The sequence below is a fragment of the Geotrypetes seraphini genome, chromosome 3 (genome assembly GCF_902459505.1).
Source record: "Geotrypetes seraphini chromosome 3, aGeoSer1.1, whole genome shotgun sequence".
Classification (NCBI taxonomy): domain Eukaryota; kingdom Metazoa; phylum Chordata; class Amphibia; order Gymnophiona; family Dermophiidae; genus Geotrypetes; species Geotrypetes seraphini.
This window is the reverse complement of record NC_047086.1, coordinates 291032405-291047368: the sequence shown is the minus strand read 5'-3', so window position 1 is coordinate 291047368 and position 14964 is coordinate 291032405. Positions and strand designations below refer to the sequence as shown.

The window sequence follows — 14964 nt, the reverse complement described above, 5'->3', positions numbered from 1 at the left end:
TCCGACTGGGAGAAAGTGACTAGTGGTGTACCCAATTACAATTACTAAGGAAGCATTCACACACTATTGTACATCCAAATTTACTTCCCAATAACTTTGTAACATAGCACAAAATGCTAATGCAACATGTTAGCTATTTCTAATGCCGTGCCTCAGAGACCGAGTCATCAAGCAGAATCTTTTATGCTCTTCTTCAGTCGAGATCTCAATCACTGGCAACCAGCATGTGCTAACAGCACTGAATTCTTTTTTGTGTAATTTATATTTTTTTATCTCTTTTTTTCTTTTTGTAAATCATTTTTGTTTTGTTTCTAATATATTATATTTAAAATCTTATGTTTATTCTGAAAAAAATGACCATTTAATATGATAGTGCATAAATTCAAAGAGCACTTATCTGAAATTTCTGTCAGCACTGTTTAAAGCCCAACGGGGCCACCCGTTTCACCCTATATGGCTTCTTCAGGGGAAAGTACTTGACAGTGCCTGGAACACAAAACGATTAGTTAGTTTCTACTGCATACTTTTTAAAGTGAAAATGCATTGAATAATCAAAGTTTAAAGCAGCAACTTACAGAACAGGAATAACCTTATTTCCTCCGCAAAAATTTCTCTAAAGAAATGGCGACGGGCTGAAAGACGCCAAGCTATTTATAGAACCCAATACGGGCCTGCTAGTCTTTACGTCGTTTATGTAACTGACGTGATTGTAGTGGATGAACAAACGTATCCAATAAACATACAAAAAAATTTGTATGTTTATTGGATACGTTTGTTCATCCACTACAATCACGTCAGTTACGTAAACGACGTAAAGACTAGCAGGCCCGTATTGGGTTCTATAAATAGCTTGGTGTCTTTCAGCCCGTCGCCATTTCTTTAGAGAAATTTTTGCGGAGGAAATAAGGTTATTCCTGTTCTGTAAGTTGCTGCTTTAAACTTTGATTATTCAATGCATTTTCACTTTAAAAAGTATGCAGTAGAAACTAACTACGGTAATCGTTTTGTGTTCCAGGCACTGTCAAGTACTTTCCCCTGAAGAAGCCATACAGGGTGAAACGGGTGGCCCCGTTGGGCTTTAAACAGTGCTGACAGAAATTTCAGATAAGTGCTCTTTGAATTTATGCACTATCATAATAAATGGTCATTTTTTTCAGAATAAACATAAGATTTTAAATATATTAGAAACAAAACAAAAACGATTTACAAAAAGAAAAAAAGAGATAAAAAAATATAAATTACACAAAAAAGAATTCAGTGCTGTTAGCACATGCCGGTTGCCAGTGATTGAGATCTCGACTAGTGGTGTACCCCAGGGCTCGGTACTTGGGCCGATCCTTTTTAATATTTATATCAATGACTTGGAAAACGGAACATCCAGTGAGATCATCAAGTTTGCAGACGACACAAAACTCTGCCGGGCAATCAGATCGCAGGAGGATAGTGAGGAACTCCAGAGCGATTTGTGTCGGTTAGAAAAATGGGCGGAGAAATGGCAGATGAAGTTCAACGTGCAGAAATGCAAGGTAATGCATTTAGGCAGTAAGAATAAGGAATACGAGTACAGAATGTCAGGTGCAACTCTGGGAAAAAGTGAACAAGAAAGGGACCTGGGTGTACTGATAGATAGGACCCTGAAGCCGTCGGCACAATGTGCAGCAGCGGCAAAGAAGGCAAATAGAATGTTGGGCATGATAAAGAAAGGAATCTCGAGTAGATCGGAGAAAGTTATAATGCCGCTTTATAGGGCAATGGTCAGACCCCACTTGGAATACTGCGTCCAACATTGGTCTCCCTACCTAAAGAAGGATATAAAACTGCTGGAGAGGGTGCAGAGACGAGCAACTAAACTAGTGAAGGGTATGGAGAAACTGGAATATGAGGATCGACTTAAAACACTGGGATTGTTCTCCCTTGAGAAAAGGAGACTGCGTGGGGATATGATCGAGACCTTCAAAATACTGAAAGGAATCGACAAAATAGAGCAGAGAAGATTATTTACATTGTCCAATTTGACACGGACAAGAGGACATGAAATGAAGCTAAGGGGGGACAAGTTCAGGACTAATGTCAGGAAGTTCTGCTTCACACAGAGAGTACTCTCCCAGGGGAGATTATTGCGGAATCGACAGTCCTAGGCTTCAAAAGCAAACTAGATGCATATCTCATTGAGAGAGGCATATAAAGATATGGTTGGCTATAAAATAAGCCAGGTGTATACCTGGCAGGGCCTCCGCGTGTGTGGATCGCCGGACTTGATGGATCGAAGGTCTGATCCGGAGATGGCGCTTCTTATGTTCTTATGCATCCTGAGGGGCCTAAGGCTCAGGTGCCTAAGGTCACTCTCATAGGAGGGGCCTTAGGCACCTGGGCCAATCGGGGCCTTAGGCCTCATCCCGGTGTATCCTGTGATGCACTGCAAGAGGCCTGATTGGTTCAGAAACAAAAGGTCCCTCCTATGGGAATGGCTTTAGGCGCCTAGGCCAATCAAAGCCTTAGGCCCCTTCCAGTGCATCCCAGGATGCAACAGGAAGTGGAAGCCCCACCATTTTGAAGAGGCGGGCCTACCAGCAGGAGGGAATGTACAGTAGTTTCCTTCTGCTGTCATTTGAATAAGGTGTAAGGGGGTCCTGTTTTGCCGAGGCAGTGAGCATCACTCCTGCTGTCATTTGAATAAACAAGTGCTGGAAGGATCCTGAACTTAAGACTGTATTAAGTGTGAGCCGAATAAAAAGTATGAAATTATCTGCAAAGTTTGTGGTTCAGAGCTTGTTAATTATTAGTTCTTATGCATATTTGTAATAAATATTTATGTTTTTAGAAGTGAGGTCTAGGTTGTTCCTAAAAATTAGAGTGGCAACACTGAGGCCCATGTGCAGAAAACTCACCGTGCGTTCAACGATCGTCACTAAACCAGTTTTAACTTTGGTTCAGCTTTGGTGCTGGACCATTCAAGGTTGTGTCTTCATACCTGCTGGACAAATTGTAATCAATTCAAAATTTCTAATAGTGCAGCATGGTGGATAACTCAAAAATTCAAACCCTAAACTTAAAAAATAATTATTTCACAAAAAAAATTACAAATCAAGAAACTTAGACAAAATAGCTTAGGTTGCTGGCTCTAACATGGACTCAGAAAGGAAGGGTCTGACCTTACACTAAAGCCTCAGTATTAGAAAATCCTGTGTGTGGCCTTTTGGTGTTTGGTACACTTTTCTGTATCTGTGTTGAACAGCTAATAACTTCATTACTATGTCTACGCAAGGCTTTATAAAATGTTAGCTCAAACTGGGCTGAGCTAATGCCGTTTATTACGTTAGCCCTAGAGTTTGAAGGGCAGTGTGCTCCATAGTCATCCCAAACCTCTGTTCTCCCCTGTCATCTTTTCTCTGCTGCTGTCATGCTATAAGTGCTGGGTAGCCTAAAGTTCATGCTGGGCTTGGCACTGCTTCTTCCTGCAGGAAATGATATAATATTTATTTGGATTTATTAACTGTCTTTTTATGAAGCGTTCCCCCTATCCCATTTCAATTCAAGCCCAGACTGAATTTGCTTTCAAATTTAAAGCAACTACAGGGTGTACATTTTAAGAGGGAAACATTTCATCTGATGACATGACAGTATTTATCCACCCTCCCCTATGGTTATTCCAGTAAACAATCCCAGTGACTGCAATATAGACAGGGCCAAGCTTACCTTCCAGTCTCTACCATTCCCCCATCCTTCCAGCTTACACAGTAAATCTATCCCCAAAAATTTCAAAATTATTTTGCTGGTAGATTTTATCCCGTCTTTTCCGAGGCTTCCCATATTTTCCTCTGGAAACTTATTCATTCATTTTCAAAACTATTTCCTGTCTTTGATGTCAAGATGGCAACTGCATGCTGAAACCTAGCAATACTGTAGGCTGTTTCTTTCCTTCTGATACCTATTGGGAAGTGGGCCCCCATGGATCTTCTTATCCAGTGGTCATTCCTTTGACTGGACTGATAGACAGCTAGATTTGTTCAGTGTGCTGGGGCCCAAGCTCTAAGGATAGCCTAGCTCAGACTTTGATGTTGTTGGAGCCTGAAAGATGACTTCAGTGTGCCCATGTTACTCTAAACCTGGATTGGAGAGTGTGTCTACCACAACCTTAGGTGCACTGTGCTGAGGAAAGAGGCGATGAGAATATCAAAACCTTAGTGAGCCCTGGATTGGCCCCCTTAGTGAGCTGAATTGGCCCCCTGATTTCTTTGGCACCCATTTCCCGTCTCTCAGGTTCTCTCCCTGTCAGTCTATGTAACCTCTTCCACACTATCATCTCCTTCACCCTCCATTTTTATCCCTCCAGTGTTTTTTCTAGGATGTTATTCCACCTCTGCACCTACCCAATCACACAGAGCCTTCCAACTGGACGACGTTCTGGGGGAAGAACAAGCTATTCAGGAAGGATGGACTCCATCTCAGCAGAGACGGAACGAGGCTACTTGCAAGCAGCATCAAGAGAGAAATTGAAAAGTTTTTAAACGAGGAAGAAGGGGAAAGCCAACAGTCGACCAAGAGTCAATGGTTCGAGAACTGGTGTACCCAGAGTATACCGTGCAAGAAGATAGCGGGGAAGTCTCATCGGATCATAGGCAAGACAGAAATCCTGACAGATTGAAAGGGACACAAGAGGGAAGGAAATGCAAGAAAGTAACAGGCCGGAAACTCAATTGTATGTACACGAACGCAAGGAGCCTAAGGAATAAGATGGGGGAATTGGAAGCTATGGCACAAAAAGATAACCTCTACATCATCGGCATCACGGAAACATGGTGGAATGAGGAAAACGTCTGGGACTCTGTGCTACCGGGATACAAGCTATACTGCAGAGACAGAGTAGGTCAAAAAGGTGGGGGTATTGCCCTATATGTCAAAGAGGAAATTGAGTCTACTGGAGAGAACACGCAAGAAACGAAAAATAAGGTAGAGTCTCTATGGGTCAAAATTCTGGGAACAAATGGAATGGAAACGAAGATCGGCACCTCTGGCTGCAGTAGGGAGACCAAATTCCTGGATGCTATAGGCGATTGCTTCCTGGAACAACTTGTCAAGGAAAATACGAGAGGAAAGGACTTAATTCTAAATGGACTAGGAGGATCGGTGCAAGGTATAGAAGTAGAAGGGATGCTGGGAAGCAGTGATTACAATATGATCCACTCAACCTGGACACAGAGGCAAAACATCGATCCAGAACGACGACCACGGTACTGAATTTCCGAAAAGGGAATTACGAAGGGAGACTCATGGTGGGGAAGAACATTAAGAAGAGGATAAGAACTGTAAAAACGCTAGAGCAAGCATGGTCCCATTTTAAGGACACAGTCACCGAGGCGCAAAATCTATAAATACTACAAATCAACAAGGGATCAAAGAGGAAAAAAAACAAGGAACCAGCATGGCTCACTGTAGCAGTGAAGGAAGCAATCAGAGACAAGAAGACTTCTTTTAAGGAATGGAAAAAGTCAAAAACGGACGAAAACTGGAAAAAGCACAAACATCAAAGCAGGTGCCATAAGGTGGTAAGAGGGGCCAAAAGAGACTACGAGGAAAAAATAGCCAAGGAGGCAAAAAACTTCAAGCTGTTCTTTCGATATGTTAAGGGGAAATGACAGTTGGATGACCATGGAATAAAGGGAGTGCTAAAGGAGGACAAAGCCATCGCCGACAAACTGAACACATTTTTTGCGTCTGTATTTACCAAAGAGGATATACGCAACATATCGGAATCCGACAGGCTATACACAGGAAATGAAGACAGAAAACTGACAGGGTTGACAGTCAGTCTAGAAGAGGTATGCAAGCAGAGTGATAGGCTTAAAACGATAAATCCCTGGGACCGGATGGCATCCATCCGAGGGTAATCGGGGAACTGAAAGGAGCTATAGTTGAACTGCTTCAACTATTAGCCAATCTGTTGATCAAATCAGGAAGGATTCCGGAAGACTGGAAAGTGGCGAATGTTATGCCGATCTTCAAGAAAGGTTCAAGGGGAGATCCAGGAAACTACAGACCGGTGAGTCTGACCTCGGTACCGGGAAAGATGGTAGAGGCCATGATAAAGTACTGCATCATTGATCACCTTGACAGACACAATCTGATGAGGACCAGCCAGCATGGCTTCAGCAAAGGAAGATCTTGCTTGATGAACTTGCTGCGCTTCTTCGAGGGAACAAACAGGCAGATAGACAAGGGTGACCCTGTTGACATCTTATATCTCTGGATTTTCAGAAGGCGTTCGACAAGGTTCTGCATGAACGACTACTTCAAAAAATTGCGAGCCATGGAATCAAGGGTGAAATACTCACATGGATTAAAAACTGTCTGGTGGATATGAAACAGAGAGTGGGAGACAATACTTGGACTGGAAAAGTGTCATGAGTGGAGTGTTGCGGGATTCGGTGCTTGGACCCGTGCTCTTCAACATATTTATAAACAACCTGGAAATTGGTATGACGAGTGAGGTGATTAAATTTGTAGACAAAACTAAGTTATTCAGAGTAGTGAAGATGCAGGAGGATTGCGAAGACCTGTAACGGGACATAAACACACTCAAGAAATGGGCTATGACATGGCAAATGAGGTTTAACGTGGATAAGTGTAAGGTAACAAAAATCTTATACACGAATACAGGATGTCTGGTGCGGTACTCGGAGAGACCCTCCAGGAAAGAGACTTGGGAGTACTGGTCGACAAATCAATGAAGCCGTCCACGCAATGTGCAGCGGCAGCGAAAAGGGCAAACAGAATGCTAGGAATGATTAAGAAGGGGATCACGAACAGATCGGAGAAGGTTATCATGCCGCTGTACCGGGCCATGGTATGCCCTCACCTGGAATACTGTGTCCAGCACTGGTCGCCGTACATGAAGAGGGACACAGTACTACTCGAAAGGGTCCAGAGAAGAGCGACTAAAATGGTTAAGGGGCTAGAGGAGTTGCCGTACAGTGAGAGATTAGAGAAACTGGGCCTCTTCTCCCTTGAAAAGAGGAGACTGAGAGGAGACATCGAACATTTGATTCTGTACAAACATAAGGAAGTTCTTCTTCACCCAGAGAGTGGTAGAAAACCGGAATGCTCTTCCGTAGACTGTTATAGGGGAAAACACCCTTCAGGGATTCAAGACAAAGTTAGACAAGTTCCTGCTGAACCAGAACGTACGCAGGTAAGGCTAGTCTCAGTTAGGGCACTGGTCTTTGACCAACGGTCGCCGCATGAGCTGATTGGGCACGATGGACCACTGGTCTGACCCAGCAGTGGCAATTATTATGTTCTTATGTTGGAAGAGAGGCTGGGGCTTTGGATTGGGAGGTTTCGCTCTTCCCCCCGGTAGCTGTCCCTACACTGCGCCCGGAGCCTATTAAGGCTGAACTGGAGGAATCCCTTGCTGTTTCTTTTACAAAGGAGACCCTGGCTGCAGGGACTGAAACTGTGAGAGTCAAGGAACAAAGGGAGGTGAGAGAAATCATGAAGGCTTCTTCTCACTTGGAAAAACTGGTAGAGGTGACTTTAGAGAGCATTTAGGAGGCTCTCGAGAAGATCAACGCTTCAGTGCACAAATCTTCACAAGTTCTCGTAACGCTTGTGAGTACTGTAAATGCCTTGGGTGAAAAACTCCAAGGTACTGTGGAACAATTTAACTTAGAAATTAAGCAAGTTAAGGAGAAGATGGAAGATCTACAAACTCTGTCTTCAGAGATAGTTAAATATAAAATTATAATTAATAGAAGAATAGAGCAATTAGAAAATCATAATCATAGGCTGAATGTATGCCTCCTTAATTTTTCGAAATCGTTGGGAGTGTCTCCTATGGACATGTTTAAAAAATATATGATTGAAGTATTGAAATATTCCCCAGAACTTTTTCTTCCTGTTAATCGTATGTACTATATTCCTATGAAAAAAGACAGGAGTTACACCTGAGGAAGAAGTTAGAAGTCTGACCATATGGAATTACTTGAAACTACAGTCTTAGACAATGCCTGCAGAGCTACCTTATTGGTTTCCTTCGTTTATGAGCAAGATGTAAATGCACATTTAAGATTATATTTTCGAAACCCACAATTGCTATTTCTTGGGAAAAAAGTTTGGATCTATCTGGATGTCACAAGGCAAACCCAAGAATAATTAAAACTTTTTTTTTAGCTATGAGAACTGAAACAGTGACTTTGGGTGCAACTTTCCTATTAGCTTATCCTTGTAAATGCTTAGTAAAATACCTTGGAGTTAAATATGTATTTTTTTGAACCAGAGCAATTATGGGTTTTTCTTGATATGAAGAAATTGTCTTCAGGGAGCGTTTAGTAGTTAACAGCTAATTTAATATTGGGATCCTGCTGTTAAGCCTATTCCTTTTCTTTTTATTTTCCTCTTAAATTGAGTTTCTCTTCACTATATTCTGGATCTATTTCTGGTTATAATTGTGGTCTAAGGAAGATTCCTGAAAAGTTGTAGTGTTGCAATGCAGTGTTATTTTCTTCTGTGTTTCTGAAACAAGAAGTATCTTGTGGATTATATGAAAATTCAATAAAGAAATAAATAAAAAAAAGATGATCATAAAACCCCTTATGTCCCTGAAAGATGAGGGAATACTGGCTCAAAACGGCAAGGAGGATTTAGATGCAGAATGTAATACCAGGTGCATGGACTATGGAGATGTGGATGGAACCTCTTCAAGGGTTCAGTTACTTTATAAGGATCGATTAGACTGATGTGGAAGCCTCTGTCAAATGTGCTAGAGAAAGATGAAAATTAGCATACACTGGTCAGTGTACAGCAAATTGTGAATGCCCTCATTGATGATGCTTTCACCCCCAAAATGGGGCAAATGTTTTGAAAAATAAAAAAAATATGGAATGTTGCAGGAAACTAGTGAAGATCATGTAGTCCTTTTGATGCCGTCTCCTCTTGCAATAAAATTCTGTCATAAGTTGATCTTTGAATATTTATACTTGGGATGGGGGAGGATAAAGGATATGACTAATTTGAATATGGTAAGGTTACTGGGGAAATCTATGCTTCTGTGTTTTTTTAAATAATCATTGGGTGGGTGGGTGGGAGAAAATGGTTGGTTATGTATATTTGTAAGTTAAATGTGCTTATATTGCTTATTATATGTGATATATTGTGTATTGCACTATTGAAGTTTGGAAAATCAATAAAGAATTTAAAAAAAAAAAAAAGTAAAGCACAATTTTTTATTTTCCGAGTGGACTCGAGGAATGGGATTCGGCTTGTTCAGTATGATTTTAGGGTGATGGGACTAAATCGCGTGAGACAATGGCGCGCCGACAACTGAGCGCAAGGTTGACGGCGCGCTGAAGAAAAGCACTATTTTAAAGGGCTCCGACGGGGATGTGGGGGGGGAACCCCTCACTTTACTTAGCAGACATTGCGCTGGCGTTGTGGGGGGTTTGGGGGGTGGAACCCCCCACATTATACTTAAAACTGAACTTTTTCCCCTAAAAAACAGGCAAAAAGTTTGGTTTCAAGTATAATGAGGGGGGTTACAACCCCCCAAACCCCCCCCACAACGCCAGCGCGATGTCTGTTAAGTAAAATAGGGGGGTTCCCCACCAACACCCCCCATCGGAACCCTTTAAAATAGTGCTTTTCTTCGGCGCGCCATCAACCTTGCGCTCAGTTGTCTGCGCTCAGTTGTCGGCGCGCTGTTGTCTCGCGCGATTTTGTCTATGAACCTGATTTTAGAGACACCTCTTGCAAAGACCAGCATGAGTACTTCATCAAACACTGCTTAAGACAAATAGTGACTCAGGATAAGACTGGCTGGAATATGTCTAGCTTGTCAGCTTGCTTATTTTTTAAAGTGATATACTGGGGAAATCCCTTAGTATCAGGGCCCCGGAGGACTTGTGTATGAATGGGGTATAGAATGGGACAGTTTTTCCAGGAAGCCTTAAACAAAGTACCGAGGTCAGGGCTGGCTCAACCTATGGACCAGGCGAGTACTGGCTCAAGGCATTGGGTGATAAAGGATGCCAAAATCCTGGTCCAGCATTTCTCCTTCCATTGCATCTCCCCTGCACCTGTGATCCAGTATCTCCTCTTTCATAATTCCTCCCCCCCTTCCCTGCCTTCCTTCACACCTTAGAGCAGGGGTGTCAAAGTCCCTCCTCGAGGGCCACAATCCAGTTGGGTTTTCAGGAATTCCCCAATGAATATGCATGAGATCTATTAGCATACAATGAAAGCAGTGCATGCAAATGGATCTCATGCATATTCATTGGGGAAATCAGGAAAACCTGACTGGATTGCTGCCCTTGAGGAAGGACCTTGACACCCCTGGCTAAGAAAGGTACCTGCAGAAGCCGAGATCCACAAATGCTGCTTGCGCCTAGCCTGGATCCTCCCCTCTGCCTCTTCCTACCCTCTGTGATGCAACATTTGTTTTCAGTGGGGCAGGATGCAGCAGAGGGAAGGCTCTGCACTGCGTGTGTGGATTGCCCCTGCTGCAGCCAGTGTCTTAGAGTGTGGAGGTACGTGGGTGGAAGGAGGGAAGATTTGAGAGAGAAGAGGAGATAACTAGATTATGAGTGGGTGGGGGGCAGTGATGCTCGGGGTGCCTCAGTCCCTTGAATTTTCCCTGACCCAGGAGTTTACGAGCCAGGTCTTCATCACCCAGTCACCTTTCTGCTCAGGCTGTTCCTTAACTTTTATGCACTGTTTATAAATACTGTTTATTATGCTTTTTCAGGCATTAGATTATGCAAACTATGTGAGCTCATTGTCTGTCTTTTCTGGAAGTATCTTCTTTTTGGACCTTGAAAAAACTGACATCTTGTCAAAGATAAGATTTGCCACTATAAAGAGAAGTCTTATTAAGAAGGAAGTGATTTCAGCTAGAGTAGCAGAAATGTTGAAATCCAGGAAACATTGTATTTACATTTGCTTAGGCAGAAGTGTAAAAAATGTTTTTATTCTCCTGTGTGGTGGAAAAGTCTCAATCTAAATTTTATATAATTGTGTTAGATATTTTTGCTGCGTGTGCAAGGCTGTGTATTAGTACGTGAGCCTGAATCATAAAGGTCTTTTTCTCAGAGATACTGAACAAAGGTAGAAAGCATTAGTAAGCCCATCCCTTGTGCGTACAACAAAAGCAATAGACATGATTCTAGGGCCTTCTCTGCGATGCTATGAAGCGTCTCTTCTCTGATACTTCTATTTCGCAGGGGAGGAACACGTCATAAAGTTGCAGGGAATGCTTAGTCTCCAAGCCATTGAGTGTAATCGCTGTAGTGTCACTATCGGCAGCAATCAGGGGAGAGAAAGAAATACCTGAAGTCCAGGACCATGTCTGCTCCGAGGTGAGAGTCAGGAAGGTGGGGAACTGCTATAGAGAGAACCTCTCAGGTCTCTTAAGTTATCAATTGGTGGTTGGTAGTTGTGCTGGTTGCACTTGTAGCTAAGAAGGCCTTAGCCTCCCCAAGCATCTTAATACCATGCAAGCAAGTTTTTAGCTTGCTAAAAACAAGTGGCTCTGGGGGTGTTTCTGGGAAACAGTTTTACTTTTTATGATAAGGTACTATGTAGACCAGGGATCTCAAAGTCCCTCCTTGAGGGCCGCAATCCAGTCGGGTTTTCAGGATTTCCCCAATGAATATGCATTGAAAGCAGTGCATGCACATAGATCTCATGCATATTCATTGGGGAAATCCTGAAAACCCAACTGGATTGTGGCCCTCAAGAAGGGACTTTGAGACCCCTGATCTAGACAATAAGGTTGTGCATGAAATATATTTTTGGGTCAATTTCAAACTTTTTTTTCCCTGATTTTTTTTTGGACCACACATGAATTCATAGTTTAACATGCATTAAATCATGAAGAGGCTCTTTTACTAGAGTTTAGCATATGCTTGATGCTAAGAAGCTCATAGGTATAAAATGGGCTTCTTAGCATGCATGCATTTATTTATTTAATTCATTTTCCATCCCATTTTCCCCAAAGAGCTCAGAGCAGGTTACTGGGTAGCCCTTTCAGGACCAAGGGACATATTTGTCCCATAACTTTAAAATCCTATAAATTTTGATTGGGATAGTCTACAGTTCTAAATTTGATATGTACGGATTCCATATGATACTGCCTTTATGTAAACAAACTGGTTCCGACATTCATTCATTAGCGTCGTTGCCAGATTGACGAGAAGATTCACTTGCCACACTGTCCATAAGCCAGAAGTGTGATTTAAAAAAAAATAAATAATGATATTTCACAAAAAAAAATCAATTTTTTGGCATCTGCAAGCCCTTTTTACCATAAAAATGTCGTCAAAACCACAAAAATTGGCCTACGATCCTTATGGTCCTGAAAGGGTTAAACATACATAATACCTAGTTATTAGGTTATGATTTGCACTAGATTTGCCATAATTACAGTACAAGTTTCCATCCTAACTTGACACATATTAGGAGTTTTCCAATTCAAGTTTTGCCCTAATTTGACACAATTAGACAGTATACAGGTTAAATTTTCCATAGTTACAATACAATACAGAAGTTACATAGTTTGAATACAAGTTTTCCTAACATGACACATACTGGGATCCGGTACCAGTATACAATTTCTTTGTAATTCATTGGTCATGGGCAGGGGAGTTAGGTGAAAGAGGAATGCTTTTTTAATGCTTTCCTAAAGTTGAGGAGCCCTTCAAGGGATCTGATTTGCGGGGCTCGGTATGAAGTGGGAGTAGGAACGTCATTTGACAGTTTGCAGTTGAAGGTCATGACCAGGGGCCATTTTGAGGCGTATTTCATCTTGAGAGCAGAGGGACCAGTTTGGCATGTACTGAGGAAACTTAGCTGTCGCATAGTCCGGCACCATGTCATGCAAGGATTTGGATGCTAGCATTGGGCTCTTGAAGATGCAACGTTTGGCTATAGGCAGCCAGTGAGCTGATGCTAGAGCCTGGGAGACAGGGTTGCAGGCATGGAGATGTTTTAGAAGCCTGATCGCTGCATTTTGTACACGTTGGAGACGTCGTATGTTCTTTGCCATGAAACTGTTGAATAGCCTGTTGCAGTAGTCCATGCGGGAGAGGACTAAGGTATGGAGTAGCTGGGTGAGGTCAACTCAGAAAATTAGTTCCTTATTTTTTGGAGTTGTCGCTTGTAGTAAAATGAGGAAGATACCACCTGAGAGATGTGGTTGGAATGTGATAGGTTGGAGTCAAGGAGTGTGCTAATTCCACTAGAGTAAGCTAAGCTTTAGTAAAAGAGCCCCTTAGTAGCTATTACATTTTTAAGGAGCACTAATGTGTAGATCACTACAGAGTCCACACAAATAGCAAATAAGAAATATATATTAGTGTTTAAGCCCGTTACATTAACGGGTGCTAGAATAGATGTGTAGACTTAGGCATTTCTTTCTGTATGTCTTTCTCTTTCCCTGCCCCCTTTCTTTCTTTCTGTCATTCTTTCTGTCTCTCTCCCTGTGCCCCTGTCTGTCTGTCTTTCTTTCTGTCTCTCTCCCTGCTCCCATCTGTCTGTCTGTCTTTCTTTCTGTCTCTCTCCCTGCCCCCATCTGTCTGTCTGTCTTTCTTTCTGTCTCTCTCCCTGCCCCCATCTGTCTGTCATCTTCGCACCATAAAAAAATACTTCAATGACACTGCATTCCGCCTACTTGTACAATCCTCCATCCTCAGCATTCTCGACTACTGCAATATCATCTTCCTTAACGCCACAAAGAAAACTACCAGGAGACTAAAAATAATCCAAAATACCGCAGTGCGCCTCATCTTTGGCCTAAAGAAATGGGAACATGTCACCCCTTTCTACCACCAACTACACTGGCTACCATTTGAATCTAGAGTTCTTTTTAAATTTGCATGCTTCTGCTACAAATCGGTTAACGGTTCTTCTCCAAGTTACATAAATACCCACTTTAACCTTTATTGCAACAGGACATCATGCAGAATTCATCTGTTCGCCTTCCCTTCGCCAAAACACTGTCCTCTCAAAAGATTACTCGATAGAACTTTCGCCTTCCAAGCAGCCAAGTCGAACCCATGGCTAGCCCAGATGATACTCGAGGCCCCCACTTACCTTGCCTTCAGAAAACTACTAAAAACTTACCTATTCAGCAAACACGACCCTTAATATTCCCTTCACCCCACATAACACTTGCCCCACCCCTGCCCCCTTCCTCCTTCACCAGACCCTCCCTTTTTTCCCACTCTCTACTTCCCTTGTCTAGTTCGATCAAAGCTGCAATTTCTGTTAAATTGTTGTAAATCTTCCCCTCATTGCAGACTGTTGTAAATCGCTGTAATTTCATTGCTGACTGCCGTAAATCGTTGTAATTTATCGTAAATCTGCTTGTAATTTGCTGTAAATCTGCTTGTAATTTTGTTGTAAATCTGCTTGTCAATGCAGGTCATTTGCTAATTGATGTAAACCGCCTAGAACTCGCTGGGTATGGCGGTATATAAGAATAAAGAATAAATAAAATCGAATAAATCTGTCTGTCTGTCTTTCTGTCTCTCTCCCTGCCCCCATCTGTCTGTTTGTCTTTCTGTCTCTCTCCCTGCCCCCATCTGTCTGTCTGTCTTTCTGTCTCTCTCCCTGCCCCCATCTGTCTGTTTGTCTTTCTGTCTCTCTCCCTGCCCCCATCTGTCTGTCTGTCTGTCTTTCTGTCTCTCTCCCTGCCCCCCATCTGTCTGTCTTTATGTCTGTCTCTCTCCCTGCCCCCATCTGTCTGTCTCTCTCCCTGCCCTGTCTGTCTTTCTGTCTCTCTCTCCGTGCCCCCTGTCTGTCTCTCTCTCCCTGCCCCTGTCTGTTTTTCTCTCTCCCTTCCCCCGTCTTTCTTTCTGTCTCTCTCCCTGCCCCCCTGTCTGTCTGTCTTTCTGTCTCTCTGCCCCATCTGTCTTTCTTTCTATCTCTCTCCCTGCCCCCTGTCTGTCTGTCTTTCTTTCTCTCTCTCTCTCC

General features: G+C 42.6%; 1 protein-coding gene across 6 annotated transcripts in view; it reads left to right on the top strand.

Moving 5' to 3' along the window:
- The window catches only part of RNASET2 (ribonuclease T2), a 100662-nt gene that overhangs the window by 12900 nt on the left and 72798 nt on the right, over positions 1–14964 (top strand). For 2 of the 6 annotated variants that reach the window (XM_033935654.1, XM_033935651.1), the window contains exon 2: positions 11214–11348. The exons of the other annotated variants lie outside the window; for them this stretch is intronic. The gene's annotated coding sequence lies outside the window, so the exon portion shown is untranslated. The remainder of the gene's footprint in view (positions 1–11213; positions 11349–14964) is intronic. 6 annotated transcript variants of the gene reach the window in all.